Source organism: Hyaena hyaena, unplaced genomic scaffold, assembly GCF_003009895.1.
Source record: "Hyaena hyaena isolate Hyena2069 unplaced genomic scaffold, ASM300989v1 scaffold_312, whole genome shotgun sequence".
Taxonomy (NCBI): domain Eukaryota; kingdom Metazoa; phylum Chordata; class Mammalia; order Carnivora; family Hyaenidae; genus Hyaena; species Hyaena hyaena.
In genome coordinates, this window is record NW_024080943.1 from 330,470 (window position 1) to 344,023 (window position 13,554).

Consider the following 13,554-nt stretch of genomic DNA (forward strand, 5'->3'; position numbering starts at 1 on the left):
CTGCTGATGAAGATTTAAAAAAAAAAAAAAAAAAAAAGGCTCTTTGTGTAGACCTTACAGGACTGAGCTGCTTCTCCTCCCTCCTCTGTGGGTTTTAGCCTGGCTGCCGGCCATGAGGAGCCACGTCCAGGAAGGGAAGGGCTTTCCTCATAGAGGTGACCAATATCTGAGCTGAACTTGGCCAGATGAGCTGAGGGTTTGCAAGCACAGAAGAGAAACAGGGAAGTGTGGTTGGAAGGTAGAGTGTGTGCAAAGGCCTGGAGGCATGAAGGGCCCTGATGTGTCCAGCAAAACAAGCAGATGGATGTTTCTCAGGTAAAAATATGAGGAGGGGACTGTGGCAGAGGCTAGGGAGTTAGACCACCAAGAAGTCTGTTACACCAAGCTCAGGAATTTAGACTCGATTCCCAACTCCCCCAACCCTCCCTCAACATCATCTCCAGACCTTCTGAGTCAGCATCTCCCAGGGTGGACCCAGGCATCCATATTTTTAAGGCCTTTCCAACAGGATGATGGTCCCTCAAAAGATTAAAAACAGAGCTATCCATGCTGGATCCCAGCAGTGCTACTCACAGCAGCCAAGAAGTAGAAGCCACCTAAGTGTCCACCGGTGGATGAAAGGATAGACAATATGGTCTACACACAACTGAAACATTATTCAGCCTTCAGAGGAAGAGGATTCTGCCATGTACCACAATGGGGATGAGCACCTCCATCCTGAGGACAGCACATTGAGTGAAATAAGCCAGTCACAGAAACATAAATATTCTGTTTGCACTTGCACGAGGTACCTCAAGTCATCAAATGCACAGGCGGCTGCTAGAGGCCAGAGGAGGGGAATGGGAGCTGTTTCATGGGTACAGTTTGAGTTTCACAAGATGAAGAGGTGTTCAGTTGCACAAGAATGTAACTTTAATTAACATTCATCAACTGTACAATTAAAAATGGTTATGATAGGGGTGCCTGGGTGGCTCAGTTGGTTAAGCGTCCAACCTCGGCTCAGGTTATGATCTCACAATTCGTGGGTTTGAGCTCCGCGTCGGGCTCTATGCTGACAGCTCAGAGCCTGGAGCCTGCTTCTGATTCTGTGTCTCCCTCTCTCTCTGACCCTCCCCTGCTCATGCTGTCTCTCTCTCTCTCTCAGAAATAAATAAAACATTAAAAAAATGGTTATGATAGTACTTTTTAAAGTTAATTTTAATTTTTTTTAATGTTTATTTATTTTTGAGAGAGAGAGAACAGAGACAGAGCACAAGCAGGGGAGGGGCAGAGAGAGAGGGAGACACAGAATCTGAAGCAGGCTCCAGGCTGAGCTGTCAGCACAGAGCGCAACACAGGGCTTGAACCCACAAACTGTAAGATCATGACCTAAGCCAAAGTCGGACACTTAACCAACTGAGATGGTTAAATTTTATGCTATGCGCTTTTACTGCAATTTTAAAAAATAAAAACTTTCCAGGTGTACCTGGGGTCCCACTGCCAAGAAGCCTGGGCAGCCATGGAGGGATTACTATTACGGGCGTTATGAGATCAAATCTACAATTCAGAAGGAGCAGCTTGGCTGAAAAATGGAGGAGGGGTCATGTGAGATCAAAACTGAAGGGGGGAGACTAAGTTGTCAGCCAAGAGAGATGGGGTTTCTGAAGTCCGGAACTGGGTCTGGAGCCAGGAGAAGAGCTGAGAGATGCCTCGTTTAAGTGGGTTTTACTGTCCCCATTTTACATGTGAGAAAATGAAGCTCCAAGTAGTGTCTACCTTGTAGCAGGCCCAGAATAGAGAGAGGATTCATTTCAAGGTAAGTCTGGTTCTAGGGGCTCAACCACACACAGCTTACTGCGCCCTTAGGAAGCACATCAAAAGATGTGTGTAGACTTCAGGAAAGGGAGACTCTCTTGCTGGAGGAAAAGACTGAAAGGCCTTAGGTCATGCCACAGGGGCTTAGGCCAGGCCCCAGATAGGGTATACAGCTCTGAAAGTCAAAGATGCTTGTGTCCAAAGGTCTCTGGCTTCTGGAAAGCTGTTGGAAGCTTCAGGGACTGAAGTTGCCCCTGATCTTGGCCAGAAGAGGCAACGAATGCCAGCAGGAACTCAGCCTCCTCCCAGGCCTCAAGGACATTTCATTCTCCCCTCCCACCTCAGGGCCTTTGGACTTGCTCTTCCTCTGCAGGGAAATTCCTTTTATCTCCCACTTTTTCACCTGCTTAACCTTTATACCTCTTCCAAATAGCAGTTTTAATTGCAAAGAAGCATTCCTTCACACGCACACACACACACACACACACACACACACACACACACACACACATCAGATCAAGCCAGTTCTCCTCATGGTCCCTTCTCATAGTCCCCTGTATTTCTACCAAGCTAGTTGGTCCCCCAGAAGAAACATATGGCACAGCCAGGCTGAGTAACCCAAGGTTTAAAGGAGACCATTACAAAGACAGGTCAAGGTGAAGGGAAACACAGAGCAGCTCATGCTTGTCCTGGTGGGAAGGAAGCTGTACCAGAACCTGAGAGCTGAGAGGAGAGCTGTACTATTCAGTAAGGACACAGCCAAGTCCCAGTGAGCTGGGGGAATAAATACCCCCTTTCCCTCCCTCCCTCTGGTCTCTGGCCAAGCCCCCATTGGCCCACACTCCAACCTAAAAGCAGAGGACAGAAGAGCCATTGATGCAGTCCACAGTGACAGCCTCCAGGGCACAGAGAAGGGTGGAGGGAGGAAAGTGGAGTGTGGATCTGGAGAGGCAAACAGAAAGCATCTAACACGCCTGGCTCCACCCTATAATTAAGAGGATATGCAAGTCTGTTTGATTATTTAAAGCCTGACTGTCCCATTCAGACTTGAACTCTGTGAGGGACTAGTCACAACTTTATTCCTAGCAGCTAACATAGCACATGTACATAGAAGATACCCACTAAACAGAGTGAATGAATGAAAAGTCAAAGTTGAATGATCGAGCGAACTCAGTATGAAGAGTAGACACTCAAGGAAGGACAGCCTCGGTATCGCTCAGCATCAGCCGTTCCCCTTTAGATCCTGAAAACTGAGGAATGGTCATCACTGAGCAGCAGACGTGACCTTCAGCGCCTTGTCACCCAGCCTGGGCTCAGCCCCATCCAGGAGAAGGGCCTGGAGTGGATCCGCTGTGCCAACATACTACATCCTCCTCCGCGGACTCGCAGCTGGACCCCGCTGTCCCAGACTCAGTGTGGGATCCCAGGGGACCACAGTCCTACTGCCCCTTGGCAGGTCCTGTTCACCCTTCTGCCACATCGGGCCCCTGCATATGAACACCAGCCTGACTCCTAAAGTCACCATGCCGCCTCCAGTAGTGCAGCTAGGACCACAGACTGCCCGTGACTGCTACTGCCCACCCACCACCCAGTCCTGCGGCCAGATTACACCCCACCCTACCACACCTCACCTAGTTCAGGCCCCTTGTCTTCCCTTGTGGCCACTGCTAACAATTTCTGCATAACACTTAACCAATTAAGGTGGCTAGGGGGAGGAAGGCATCTGTAGGCTTTGTTCCCAAGACAAGCTTCAAGCCAGTAAGGTCTGCTTCTCCCTTCCTGTCATTTCCCTCCACGTGGAGAAGAATTTCAAGTTGGCTCTGTATGGATGTAAAAGCTGTTCACTGCACAAAGGTGCCTAGCTGGATGAGACAGTGAGGGTTGAAATCCAGCCCATGCTCCACTGGCCAAGCTATGCACCTGGCATGAGAAGGCGTGCCTTTCTCTTATTTGGACAAAGATACCTATGGGCCAGCGGGCCACCCTGAAACAGATCCTGTACAAAATCTGGGCAAAAGAGCTTGTACCCAACACATCTGGGGCCTGGAATATTCTCTATATATCTCTGAATTTCAGGAAGTCAGATGGCTTCAAGGCCAGTCCTTCCTGTGGAAATTCATTACATTAAAAAAAGACCTTCTGGAGTAACAAAAGATATCATTGCAATTACATTTATCAAAAAAAAAAAAAAGCATGGCAATCAATGTCTCATGCACAGACTGTGTTTCAAATGCCCTTAATCAATGGCTGTGCTAATTACACATTTATTGCAATTAATTTCATTTCAATTATGCCTTAATTACTAACCTTGAGTGAGATCGGGCAGCTCAGAGAATTTGTGTCACCACAGAGCTAGGACCCAGAGATAACTTGCCATCGTCCTTCGATTGAAAGATCTGCTCAGTTAAAAGTTAGTTTATTGGATCAAGGCCTTCTTTGGGAGAGGAGGAGGCTGGTTTCTCCAGGGAGGCAATTCATAATGTGAGTCTGAAATTGAATGCAGAAAAGCAAGCAGCTGTGCTTACTAATTAACTGGAGCTGGTGTTTAATTTGCTTCTTATTGATGCCGATTCCTCACTGGTCCATTGGCTGTGGTCAGAGGATAAATGCCTTCAGAGTTCATGCTTTTGTGGTGTCCCTAGCCTCTGGCTTAGTGCCACCTGCTCCTTCCCTTCCCTCCAACGGAGGGCTCTTTCTTACATACTCCTCATGTCTGCAAGACTCAGCTCTGCATTCCTGGGGCAAGCTCCAGGGAAGGTAGCCTTGACATCGATGGCCTGCCCATTAACTCCCAAGAATAACCATTTCAACAACCCAGACAGGGGTGTTGGGAAAGAACTTGCCCTGTGGCTAAGCAAAAGCATCTTGTATGACAGACAGAACTCGGGCTCTGGAATCCCCAAGTCCTGGGTTCAAGTGTCAGTTCTGATCATTCCTAGCCCTGTGGTCTTCAACAAGCCATGTAATCTCATGAGTCAGGTAAATGAGAAACAAAAGTGCCCAACACTTTGTCAGAGCTCCAAGTGTCAACTGCCTTCCACAATAAACTCCTTTCCAGGGCTTACAGCAAACCTGCCTCTGGGACATTTCTTTGTTTCTAAGACAGCAGATATTTCCACAAAACATCTTTTTGAACCAGCTCAGGAAGAGGAAACTGTAGAAATATCCTAGTCCAGACCTTCATCTTAAAGATGGGGAAACTGAGGGCAAGCAAGGAAAAGCCAGAGCCACAATGTGAGTTGATGCCAGAATTAGCCTAGAAATAGGTCACCTGATTCCCAATTCTAGAACTACTCTGCCACATGACAAGACAGCCTCTTTAGAAAGCCATTTGTCAGTATCTGGTAAAGACTGAAGACATACAAATACCCCATATGTGTGCTCAAGGAGAAAGGTATAAAGATGTTTCCATGCAGTAGTTTGTCATCAGAAACAAAAGTATGGACGACCTAAATATCCCTCAATAGAGAAACACAGAAGCAAATTGTGACAGATTCACTGGCCAGAATACTCCACAGCAGTTAAAATGTATGTGCTTGATCTATGTGATCAGCATGGATGAAATTCTAAAATATAATGTTTGGAGGTGCCTTGGTGGCTCAGTCGGTTAAGCGTCCATCTTTGGCTCAGGTCATGATCTCGTGATTTATGAGTTCAAGCCCTGCATCAGGCTCTGTGCTGACAGCTCAGAGCCTGGAGCCTGCTTCAGAGACTGTGTCTCCCTCTCTCACTCTCTCTCCCTCACTCATGCTCTCTCTCTTTCTTAAGAATAATCATTAAAAAAAATTTTTTAACTTAATGTTTGAATTTTTAAAATCAAGTTTCAAAATATTTACAGCACGAGATCCCTTATTTTAATTTCTTTTTTTTTTTTTTTTTGAGAGAGAGAGAGAGAGCACATGTGAGAGCAGGGGAGGGACAGAGAGAGAGGGAGAGAGAGAGATTCTCACTCTCTCCACGAGTCAGATGCTTAACCAACTGAACCACCCAGGTGCCCCACTTATGTTAATGTTTTAAATTCACAAAAGCAAAGAGAGAGATTATAAATTACATCCATATGTAATGTAGGTATTAAAACATGAGCAGGAAGAATATGTCAACTGAGGACAGGGGCTACTGGAGAGTTGGAGAATAGGATTGAGGAGGGGCACGAAGGGCACTTAGACACTAAGCATAGCATTTTCCTTAACCTTTTAAGAAATATTTAAAGCAAATATGATTAAATGTTCACATGTGCTAGTTTGGGATGGTAGTTTCTTGGTCTTTCTTACTTTCCAAATTTCTCATTCTGTTTGCAACACTCCATCACTACACTGAAGAAGTAAAATGATTAAGCGTTGGTAACCATCATCGACTAAGAACAGAGACATTTAACTTTGGGACAATTGCAGGTTAACACTCAGTGCCACCAGAGATAGTGTGACCACACATCCCAACTTGAGAGGCCCCAAACAGAGCTTGCAGGACATGAAAGGTACCCAAAAAATATTATACGAATGGATTAATTAAAGGGATTAATTAAAGAATTAAACCTCAGTAGCTACTCAACAATGCATTTTCTCTCCTTTGCTTATAAAGGTTCATAGGAAAATCACCAAAATGGACAGAGTGAGACATAGAGATCAGTGATGAGTTCATTGCAGTTACTTCAATCCTAGACTCTTGGAGAGGGATGATGGTAGCAGGGATTAGGGAGAGGATAGTGGAAATGGAGTGAAGTAGACAGATTTCAAAGATAATTAGGTGATGAAATTAGTAGAATGCGCTGATGGAATATTCATGGGGTTGAGTCCCATCTTGGACACAATACATTTAAGGAGCCACCCAACCTGCAAAGGGTAACATGTACCTTCAGTTCCCCCCCACACACCCCCCGCCCCACCGCTGATAATATCTCTTGGTGGGGCTCTGTGTGCTGGGCTCACCCCTACACAAGGGATGTGCATATTGCCCTAATGCCCCCAGAGGGCTCCCTGCTTCCATCCTGGGTTTACAGGAAGCCTCTGGTGACTCAAATGTTAGTTCTCAGGCTGACAGGTGGGCTTTGAAGCAGCAGGTTGGCCTCAGCATAGAAAGGAAGGTCTCTCCCTCTCACCTCTGCATTGTCAAACTTCTGACATTCAAGTGGCCTGGATAATAATGTTCCCCAACCTCACCACTAGGCTTCCATCCTGACTGGATCCCCAGGGCAATCCATGCCTAGAGCCTGTCTGTCACCTGTGGGACAGAGGCTGGTGCCAATTACATAAAAATATGAAAGGGTTCCTGGCCCCCAAGTTCCTAAGGAAATGCTCTGCTCTGACAGCTTTGGCATACATCCGACAGCCAACGTCTGCCTTCACATCCCTTAAAAAGGAACATAGAGGAAAACCCTTCTGTGAGTGGAAGGTTTGATGGTGCCAGTGAAAATTATGCAAAAAATGATTAACATAATCAAAATCTTTGTGGGTCACGCTGGAAATGCCTTTTCTTAAAACATGAGTCTTGCTCTTGGGTCTCATCCATTCTTTTTATGTCTTGAAAAGTGTGGAAATTTTGGCTTTATCCAGATGGACTCACTGACTCTGGGTGGCTGCAAATGGATTTCCCAAAGGCTGTGCACAGTTGGTTTTCTTTCAGCTTTTCTTAATTTTCATTTATTTTTCTCCTACCCTCACCTGGCATTGGGCCAGTGCTTTTGGGTTGAATAAATTTAAATGTCATTACTGATAATAGGAAAATCATGCCCACCTGTGAACCATGCCACACACTATAACTTTCCAGAAGAGGGGATTATAGGCCATCAACAGACTCCCTCCTACCTATCCATAAATCCATTAGCCACCAGTATACCAAGTCCCAGTTTAAGTTCCGTGCAACTACAGGGTGCCTCCAATTATCTCAATGACTCTTGCAAAATTCTCAAAAATTTCTCAAAACAAATTGAATTTTCATTCAGTATCCAGTTAAAAATAAGTTCATCTCATGCAAGTCTTTGAAGCAGAGTTTTTCTGCCTGGGTTGTATAGGTCTATGGAAAGAATTCAATGATCTTTGAACTTAGGCAGGAAAAAAATTACTTTTTTTCACACTGAAACTTAGTATTTTCTTCCATTATGAATATAGGCAATAAACCACAATAGTATTAGAAGGACTACAGGTGCCTGGGTGGTTCAGTTGGTTAAACATCCAACTTCAGCTCAGGTCATGCATGATCTTACAGCTCATGCACTGGGCTCTGTGCTGACAGTGTGGAGCCTGGAGCCTGCTTCAGGTTCTGTGTCTCCCTCTCTGCCCCTCCACTGCTCACCCTCTGTCTCTCTGTCTCTCTCAAAAAATGAATAAACATTAACCAAAAAAAAAAAAAAAAAGGAGAGAGAGGGAGAGAGAGAGGAAAAAGAACTTGAACTTTCACCATTTAAACCCATAGATTTTTTCATATCACCTAACAGTGGCTATATATGTCAGATATTTTGAAATATTTACATTCAACACTACTTTGAACTCTCCACTGAGAGTTGATAGTTAAATCATTAATAAAGAAGCACACTTACCACAATATCACAAAATTGTTTTCTTAACATTTGGATAACTATCTTTCAATATCATTGGTTTTCTTTGGAGTCCTGATTATTTGTTATGCATTTAAAACCTTTATACTGAGCAGGGGTCCATAGGCCTCACCTGACTGTTGGTGCAGAGGGATCCAAAGAGAAGAACAAGTCTAGGAACTTTCCTTTGGAGGGGGATAAAAAGGGGTAAGAGGGTACAAATTTTTAATTTAACAAGCATGGACTGAGAAGCTGTTAATATGGCATCTTGTTCTGGGCCTCAAAGGAAAAGATGTCCAAGGATAAAAGCAACAAGATTCCACCTCTTTTCCACCCCTCTTCCTAAACAATACTTCTCAGACTTTGATCTCATGTGGTAAAGAACTGGGGCACCTGGGTGGCTCAGATGGTTAAGTGTCCAAATTTGGCTCAGGTCATGATCTCATGGTTTGTGAGTTCAAGTCCCCCATTGGGCTCTGTGCTAATGGTGTGGAGCATGGAACCTGCTTCAGATTCTGTTTCTCTCTCTCTCTCTGCTCTTTCCCAACTCATGCTCTCTCTCTCTCTCTCTCTCTCACTCAAAAAAATAAATAAGCATTAAAAAAATGAAAAAATAAAGTCATGGGGTAAAGAATTAAGCTTTGCCCAAGAAGAGATCCTGACCTTTGTTCCTGGCTCCTAGGAGGTACCTGCCAAATCCATAAAATTTCCTGGGAGATAGAAGTGAGAATTTGGGAGTGGTTTGTTATGCAGCTATAGCTGACTGATATACCTCTAACACTAGTGCATATCCCACTTGACTGAACTTCCTGGATCCCTGTCTTCTTTAAGTCAGTCCCCCAAGAATCTATCCCATGTTAGAAGCAAACCTTGTGCCAGTTCCCAGCCCTCCCCCTCCACTTTCTCTGTGTCCATTTTGATTCTCATTAACTGTGTGATCTTGGGAAAAAATATTTAACTCCACTAAGCTACACTTGTATAGGATTGTTGGGAATGTTGGGAACACAAACACGTCTTCATGTTTATAAACTCTCTAGGACAATTCTCAGCATGCAGAAGATGTACAACAAATGGTAATGTATCAGCCATTCCAGATAGATTCCTGAGAACTAGTATGAGCATCACTCCACTGAGGCACTACAGAATAAGCCAAAATCTAAGATGGATGGATGGATGACAGATACACAGGGATCTGGTTGGATAACTGGATGGATGGATGGAAAGACAGATAGAGGGAGGGATAGAGGGATGGAGGGATGGAGGGAGGGATAAATGAAGAGGTGTGTATCTTTGCAAGGACATATAAAAGGATGGTTGAATTATTTATGGGTGGAGAATAGAGCCCCTCATCCCTGCAGACACCCAACTACCTCACATTTGCTTCTTTTCCTCTTCCTTCTAGCTCCCACTCATTCTTCTTCACAATCAACTCCTGGGTTTATTTTAAGTGTCCTATTGAACAAATCACAAAACCTAAATTGGCTGGTTGAGGGTTTCTAGCATTCTAATTGTGAAGCATGCTTCTGAATGACTTAGGAGCTGAGGGGAGCTTGAAAAAAGCCCAAGATGCTGAGAGAAAATGAGAAACATGACATTTTGAAAAGGAAGCCAATTTTCTTTAACTAAAACTGTTGCCTCTGTAAACCATATTATAAATCCAATAAATTCACATAATGCTATGGTAAGTCCTTCACAAAAGAGAGAGGGGAAGGGAAAGGAAAGAAAGAGAAAAAAAGGATAAGAAAAATGTTACAGAGCTTTCCAAAGCCCTCCTCCTTTTAAAAACAATTGCTTTGAACCTTATCATAGTTATTAAGAGTTAAACTACCGGATTCAAATACAGGCTCCATCAATTCCAAGTGGCATAACCTTGGGTAAATCACTTACCCTCTCCATTCCTCATTTCCTTTGTTAATAAAACGCAGATGATAATACCTGCTTCACTGGGTAGCTGTGAGAATTACTGAGACAATATAGGGTAAAGTCCTTAGAAATGTTCCAGGTATACGGAAAGTTCATGGTAAATGTGATCAAATATTATTACTATTACTCCCAAATGAAGTCACTAGGTGAAGAACATAGCAGCAGGCAGGACTTGGGTGACCTACATACCCTAGGGAATATAAATAAATTTGTCACTGCTCTCAAGACTTTTATCATTCCCTACAGCTTCACATATTGATATTCTCTGCCCTGATTATCACCCTCAACCATGATCCTGACATCATGTAACCCAAGTATGGATGTGGTTTATGTGGTCCAGTCTCCACACAATGTTCTATTGAAAGAAACAAGCCAGCAACCAAAAAGTAATTCAAAGTATTCAAATATTTACTCAGCCTCTCCAAGAATTTCAAAGGGAGACATGTATCCTTAAAACATAATAAACATCTTTAAAACCTCCTCTTACTGCTGCTTTCAATCTCTCACATAGCATCTCCCCAAAATTCACTCACTCTCCTCACTCTCAACCTCCAGGCCATGAGGCTTTTCTATTTCTTACCCCCTCCATGTGTTCCCATATTAGCTCTTCACCACGTAAACCACCTTAACCATCTGACAGCTTTAGTGCCTTCTGTCCATTTCCTACTTTACCTGGATTCTGAACAACAAAGGTGAGCTCAGGAGGTGACCAAGAAGGCCAGGATTCTTACTGTAGAATCAGGGAAAGTTAAAAATACTCATTTGCAACTGTTGTCTCTGCTACACTAAGTTCTCTGATATCTCCTGCTTTTGCGCAAGCTATTTCCTCTGCCTAGAAGGCACTTCAATTCTCTTGAGACACTTTTTTGCTGGACCTGCATCTGTGTTGTAAGAGCTGGAAGTGAGGCTAGGATGGAGAACAAGGGAGGTATGAGGCCCAGTTTGGGCAGTCTGACTAATCTCCAGTCTGGTTTGGGAATGCAGAATGTGGGGCGCCTGGGTGGCTCAGTTGGTTAAGGGACCAACTCGGGCTTAGGCATGATCTCGCAGTCCATGAGTTCAAGCCCCACGTCAGGCTCTGTGCTGACAGCTCAGAGTCTGGAGCCTGCTTCTGATTCTGTGTCTCCCTCTTTCTCTGCCCCTCCCCCACTTGCACCCTGTCTCTCTCTCTCAAAAATAGATAAAACATTTTTTAAAAGGTTAAAAAAAGAATGTAAAAAAAGGAAATGCAGAATGTGCTTCCACATAGATTGGGTGACCCCTGGCTGAGCATGTGGCCCATAGGACACAATGGCTAGTAAAGAGTTGAACTAATTGACCCAAAAAAAACCATAGGTCCTACGGCATTTAGGACAAAAGAGCCCCATGATGGGGACACATGGGAGGACTGGAAAATAGGGAAATGTTCACCCCAAATGTTCATAGCCACCAAATGCCACCCACTAGTCTCTGTGAGTCAAGAGCCTCAGACTCGGAGGGTAGCACAAGATTCTCCAGACCAGCAGGTCCATGGTAGCATCTCTGTATCTTTACTTCCACCACCCTCCCCCAATGTGGGGCATGGGACCCCTGGACCAGACCTTTGGAAAAAACACCTTAGAAATCTCATCTTTCACACTATAGTTTTACAGTTTTCAGTGTACTTTTGCCTTTATCCACATGACCCACCCAGACCACCAGGAGTGGAATCCCAGCTCTGACTATAGCTCCATTGACTTTGAGCATGTCACTACCCCTCTCTGGGGCTCAGTTTTCTTACCTGAAAAAAGGGAGTGTATTAGTCAGAACAAACTAAGCTAGGCTGCATAACAAATAAGGCTAAAAAAATGGATGCCTTTATACCACAACCTATTTTTGTTCATAATATCTAAGGTGAGCCTGTGAAGAATTCTGCTCAACACAATCACACAGACTGAGAGTCTCTACCTTCCTGTAGCTGAGCCATCTGAAACACAGGCATCTATATTCATATGGCAGGAGAAGAACTAAATTAGAGCAGGCTTTTAGCTACCTCAGAAGTGACATGCATGATTCCCACTTATATTATATTGGCCAGAACTAGTCACCTGGATCTGCCTTATTCCAAAAAATATAAGAAAACAAATGGATCCTTAGTAAGCAATACTGTCTCACCACAAGGTACAATAATAATACCTCCCTCTGGGGATGAGCATTGGGTGTTATATGTGAACCAACTTGACAATAAACTATTTGTAAAATAATAATAATAATAATAATACCTCCCTCACAAGGTAACTCAAAGGATTAGATGAACAATTATATTTCAAAAAAATTTTTAATATATAAACCTCAGTAGAATATTTACTGTGCAGCTTCTGTCTGCTAGGCCTGATGCTCAGTGCCAAGAATAACCTCAAGAAGCTTACAGTCTAGTGCATGAGGCAGACAAGAATCAGATAATCACACCAATGAGAGTATAAGGAAGCTCTGAGACAGGTGCACTGAGAGAGAGATGCATGGTGGTGTAACAGATAGCCCAGACCATCTGGGGGCCCAGGAAGTATTCTCTGAGGTCATTCTTGAGTGAAGATCTGAAGGATCAGCAGCCATTAAGTACACAAGCAGTTAAAGGGAAGGCCCCAAGAGCACTGATAGCAGAAGAAATAGTATAGACAAAGGCTCAATGGCAGGAAAACTCCAGCATGCTTGGAGGACTGAGAAAAAGCCCAAGAGACTTGAGTCCTGAGACCAAAGGGCAGCATGGCATGACAGAGAATCACAGAGTTCAGCAGGGGCCATACCCTGCAGGCCAGTACAAGGATTTATCAAACTGTGATAAGAGTTATTATGGTCATCATTGCCACTTTGCAGAAGTAGAAACTGATCCCCCGAGAGGCCAGGAGACCCAGTTAGAGTCACAAAGCCATCAGAGGAGGAGCTAGAAACCTGATGCAAGTCCTAACTACAGTGTGGCCTCCCCCAAAAGCCTCAGGGCAATTCAGGACTAACACCCTTCTCCCCCATCAGAAACAATCTTAGTTCCTTCCTGGGGTGCATTCAGCCTCCCAGCCGGTGACAATATACGTGTGGCCTGGCCTGGGCCAGCCCCATGGACGGCAGCTGAGATGGCTGAAGCCAAGAGCTGGGAAGAGACCTCAGAGACCTCAGGCACTTCCCTTCCACCTCAGCTGCACTGCTGTTGCACCACAGGGCTTTAGGCAAGCAATTTCCCCTTTCCAGCCCTCAGTCCTCCAATCTCTGAAATGAAAACATTGAACCAGATGGTCTTTGAGGTCCCTTCCAGCACCAGGAGGCTTAGGTGTGTTTTCCAGCTGAGTAATAAAGGG